Genomic DNA, 5,753 nt, shown 5'->3' with positions numbered 1-5,753 from the left:
ACATTGATATCAGTAGAATGGACTGGTCTCTACGGGGAAATGGAACATTGATATCAGTAGAATGAACTGGTCTCTACGGGGAATTGGAACACTGATATCAGTCGAATTTACTGGTCTGTACAAGGAAATGAGACATCATGGTCCCATCAGAAACATAGACTGGTCTAAGTTAGGGAAAACAATATTAATGTAAGCATATTAGATAGGTTTAAACAGGAAAATGCATCATTGTTTATCTTTTTTAATATGCAAGATTTAGCTGAATTGGTCACCTGCTTTGTATGCACCATAGTAAATTTTCTACTAGCTGCAGCCAGCGGAAAATTTAATATAAATTAATAAAATATTACAGGACAGTATAAAAAAATACTTATCTAAAGCATCTAAAAATGTTTTGAATATTTAAAGTTAAACACTGCTTATGTGGAAGGATAAAAGAATTATATTCTAAAAAAACATACTTCTTTATACCTACACTATGCTAGTTTTAAAGTTAACTTTAATTTCCTTTTCATATTTCCAATTTAATTTTAAATATAATTTATTACTAAATTATATTTTATTGTTTAATATAACTATAAAAAGAAACTTAAAATGTGAGTTCAAGAGGGTACCTTATTGGAAAAAATTCCTGGTATAAAAAAAAATCATGCCGGCGTATGAAATACCGGTTCTGGTATGATACTAGATCGGGAATTATACCAGACCCAGCGTTTCATCCGCCGGTATCATACCGAAGCTGGTGTTTCACAAGTTAGCAGGATACTGGCTCCGGTATAATACCTAAATTGTAGTTTCATTATCTAGTATCATGCTAGAGCCAGCATATACTGGTACTAGTGTACTGTGCTCAGCATACTGGAATAGTGTTTTAAAAACCGGTTTATTCTTAAAACAAGCATAGTGTGTTACTACAGTTTGATACACGAACAGCTCAGAATGGAAAATAAAACATTGATACACAATTGGGTAAATAAGTTAAGTCACCTGATTTATACCGAGAAATAAAACACTGACATCAATTAACACTTTATCAAAAGCTATAGCATTATGTTTATAAAAACAAATCAACTTTTTTTAAGCTTCTTTATAGTTAATTAAATTTTTTTTAAACAATAAATTAAAATGTTAGAAAATTATTGTGAATAATATTGGAATCTACAATACTACACAAAATAATGTTTTGGAGCAACATTATAAAAGTACAAATGGATTCTTCAGATTTTATGAAAATGGAATGGGGATTAGTTGGATGTTACTTTATTGATAGCCAAAAACCTGACTAAAATATAGTCAATTTATTGTCATTTCAAGACCCCCCCCCTCATTGTGTTTGACATAGCATTTTAAGAGTAAAAAGTTTCAATATTTAAGAAAGAAAAAAATGACAGAACAATCTTAAAGTATACCATAAGCTTTAAATCCTTATACACACAAATGATATACCATTTATTTGATTTTTATCTATGCAAAGCTTGTGCTAAGCATTTGTCATCTTACCATATATATTAAACTTGAAATTTGGCAAAACAAAAATGTTATTTTGGGGAAAGTATTGGCGAATGCTGTTTTCGAACAAAAAGAAAAGTTTATCCATTCATTGTTCATTTACTCCTCCCCAACTGCAAAATGATTCTTAATTTGTAGTTGCATTTTTATAAAATAATTCAATTTATAATAAATATGCATTTTCCTACTGAAAAAATCAATCATAAAAAATTGTTACGATTTGCCTTTGGCTTAGAATTTTAAAAACTGGCTAATAATTTTAAATCCTTAGCATGGGTTATGTATATATAGATAGTAATATCATAATTAAAGGTCAGTAATTAAAAAGAGCAAGTAAACAAAGAAAACACAACAACAGCAGTAAAATTATAATGGAAAATCATACTTAATACAATGGGAAATTAACCAGTAAGAATAACCTAAACCAAATTTACAAAATTATAGTTTAAAGTTAAATAAAATTAGCATTATTATGAGAAAATAATAAAACATCATAGTAAAAGGTAATAATATACAGATAAATTTGCTATACAGAGTGAAACAACTTTAAGTTCATTTTAATGGCTCAAGGAAGAGCTGGTAAGACTTGTGTAATGTAGGTATTTATAAAAAAAGTTCACATGTTTCGCACAGAACTTTTAAATTAAAACATATTTCAAGTTTCGAAAAAACCGAATCACACTCTTTTTCAATTTTCACTACTTAACACAGTTAAAAAACTTGCTGGATGAGGTACATTGGCAAAGCATTGCAGAGGAGGCCTAACCAAATCTTTCCTGCAGCATCCACATCAGGCAGATTCTTTATATTTTAGTCTATCATTCTAACAATGGTGGAGAAGATTTGGCTGTAGGGGAGAGTAAAAACAAGTGGAGGAAATTAACAGCAGTATTTGTGAAGTGATCAGCTTCATTATTTCCAGAAATGTCGCAATGGCTCAAGGAATAGAAAGTTTGCACTGACCACAGTGCTGACGTAAAATATCCTTTGTGGTAGACGGATCATGACGCCAGACTATCCGTGACATGTTTGCGTGGTTTTCTTCTCCATGTAACCCAAATAAGAGTCTTGTCATGCATTCAGTTCGGCTAGAAAATTTTAAACAGAACTTATCAATGTAAAAGTATTTTATTTGAATAAGTTGTTGAAAGTTTTCATCACAATGTACACATTTTATTACATTAGGAATAGGTTTAGCCATAATAATTTTTAAATTTAATATTATTGATAATTTAATATTATTGAACTAATTTAACACGTTGAATGCCATAGGGGTCACCGGTGACTGGCACTGAGTTTGTTTGTAGCGCCACAGGGGTCACCGATGAACGGCGAAGCCTAGATTATTAGAATAAATTTTTAATGGTCCTAATTTTTTTATATTATTATCATTACTAAGATGGTTGGAAGAAATTAATGCAATACATACTGAAATAAATCATTTTGGCCAGACGGGCAAGCCGTGTAAAATTAGCATGGCATTCAACATGTTAAAGAAAAGAAAAAAAAAGTTACATCCAGCTAAGATTAAATACATAAGAAAGTGTAAGGATTGTTTTTAACCCATAACAAAAATGAAGTAAACAAAGAAAATTTAAATGCAAATAGAAAAGTAATTATTTATAAAAATAACTACTTATAAAAATAATTATTGTTTATAAAAATATTTAATAATTGAAAATGTTTTTTTGCATTTACTTGAACACAGTCAAGACAGAGTAGCAAAAAAATATCATTTAGTAGTTATACTAATAACATAAATTTAATGTAATTAATAAATTATACTAATAATATAAATTTAGATTACCTAAACATTAAATTGCCTTTCAGAGAGCAAAAAGAAAAAGAAAAAAAAATTCACTGTATATAAAGTTTTTACACATATCTTTACCTTAAAATCTATATATATTTTTTGTAAATATTGTTATCAAGCTTTGCTACATATTTTTTAGCTACAGTTCAGGAAAAGCATTAAAATAACAAAAGAATTTGTGATTAACACTTAAAATATAATGCAAAGTTTAAAAATATTATACACAACTAAATAAATAATTAATTTGATACTAACGGTGATATTAATGGGAATTTATGTAAATAACATGTGAACAAAGTGTTTTTATTTAAGTCTGATTAAGAAACCCAGAAAAAAAAAAACATTAAAAATACTTTCTTTTCATGGAATCTGTATACGAGTATATCGTAACCCTAGATATGCATGCACATGCAGTAATAATTCAAGAATAATATACATGTATAGATAACTTAAAATATCAATAAAACTCAAGCATACGTTTTAATATTTCTGTAAATAACAAAGATGCAAATAAAAATAAGAAATAAAGAAAAAATTACACTTACTAAAATATTTCTCCCCATAATATGCGTCATTCTTTCCATGACGCTCAATTGTAAACATTGAACGTAAGTCGGAGTAATGTGATTGGCTGGAACTTCAGACTGAGAAACGGAATGAACTGGGGAAAAAGTTTAAAAGGAACATTCTCAAAATTGGGAGTGTAGGCAGCTTGATATGATTTAACGAACGATTAAAACACATTTAACGAACGACTAAAAGTCAATTCTCGTATTTTGCATGCTCCCCTTTCGTTTCTGAATTAATAACTCCTTTTTGCTTTTATAGATTCAATTGGATTGAATTAACTATGTTTCTACAAAACAAATTTACTTATTTCATTCAAAAAAGTTTATTTTGTTTTATGATCCAAATTTATTTAAAACAAATTTCAAAAAGGGACTGAAATTTATAAATTTATGATGGCGAGGTTAATGTTTGAAGGTAAAAAGTTTGAGATTTTATATGAATTTTTAATTTATGTAAATGTATTTCTTTTGCTACGAAGTTGTTTGAAACCTAAAATAATTAATTTATTTTGCGAATAGTTCTAGTTTAGTATAAATTCAATAATAATAATAAATCAATAAAAATTAAAAACAACTTATAATAAAATTTAAAGTGGGATTATAATTAATAATATTTTTTTTGTCATCATGATTTTGATTAAAATAAATTTTGCAAATTACAAAATAAATAAGTAAATAAATGATAAACTAATAAAAACAAGTTTTATTATTAAATTACTTTTATTATAAAATTACTTTCATTTGAATGACTTTAAGCAGATTTTAAAGTTATTAAGATGTGTAAAAGTTTTACTCAAAAACTTCCTTTCTTCCAAAATAATAAAATGATTTTAATAATTTTAAATATGTATTCTTTAATTAGTGCACATAGAAAGTGTACGTTCTCACTACCCTTAATATACATGTTAAGAATCCTTATAAAAATCTAAGAAATTAATGACCGGAAATCAGTACATAATCAAGAAAAAAAAATGAAATAATGAATTATTAACAAAGTAATCTAATTTTAAAAGGTCGTAACCTGTTAGATTTCCGGAAAAATATGTATTGTAAGCACACGTATGTAAAGCAATTCTATAGGCACCTGTTGATGTATTCATGAAAACAAATATAGACTAATAAAATACCTATTGATCAATAATTGCTAAGTTTTACTGGTGTCAATAAAAATCTGTAGATATCAGTTCATACATTGATAAAACAAGTAGAATACCTAACTGATCAACATCTATTGATACAAGTACCCTACTGATGTCAGTAGTCATCAGTTGAAGTGTGAAATACAGACAAGTATATACCAATAGAATACCTACTGATCAATATCCATTGATACCAATACACTGCTGATATCAGTTGAAATGTCAATGGGAACAAGTACAGACCAGTAGAATTCTATTGATCAATATCTATTGATACCAGTACACTACTGATATCAGTTGAAATGTCAATAGGAACAAGTACAGACCAATAGAATACCCTACTGTTCAACATCTATTGATGCCAATACACTACTGATATCAGTTGACATCAGTTGAAATATCAATAGAAACAAGTACAGACCAATAGAATTCTATTGATATCAATGAATGTTTTTATTGGTTTCTATTGGTCATTTTTTGTAGGGTTGTCTTTCAAAATGTTTTATTTGATTTGATTCAGACATGTTTATTCAAATGTTGCAACATTATTCTTTGAATACAGAATTTAATTTCCAGTGAACCAGATGTGACTGGAGTTCGTAAATCCAAAAGATATTATTCGATGAGATTGAACCAATGGTAACTAATGTGATTATAAGTGACAAAATTAAACCCATCAGACCAGTGACGAGGAACGACAGTGCGACAACTTAGGATGAAAAT

The 5,753-nt window shown here is 27.9% G+C and overlaps 1 long non-coding RNA gene across 1 annotated transcript; it reads right to left on the bottom strand.

The window, feature by feature from the left end:
- Nucleotides 1-1,017: 1,017 nt before the first annotated feature.
- LOC147800977 (uncharacterized) lies at nucleotides 1,018-4,428 on the bottom strand. Its single transcript, XR_015430775.1, has 2 exons — nucleotides 3,868-4,428; nucleotides 1,018-2,597 (listed from the first exon to the last, which is right to left on the bottom strand). It is a non-coding gene; the product is annotated as an uncharacterized LOC147800977 (long non-coding RNA).
- Nucleotides 4,429-5,753: the final 1,325 nt, after the last annotated feature.

The sequence above is a fragment of the Parasteatoda tepidariorum genome, chromosome 12 (genome assembly GCF_982258835.1).
Source record: "Parasteatoda tepidariorum strain Cologne lab strain chromosome 12, Ptep-v5.0, whole genome shotgun sequence".
Lineage (NCBI taxonomy): Eukaryota > Metazoa > Arthropoda > Arachnida > Araneae > Theridiidae > Parasteatoda > Parasteatoda tepidariorum.
Note: the sequence above shows the minus strand (reverse complement) of the source record. Positions and strands in the feature narration are given on the sequence as shown.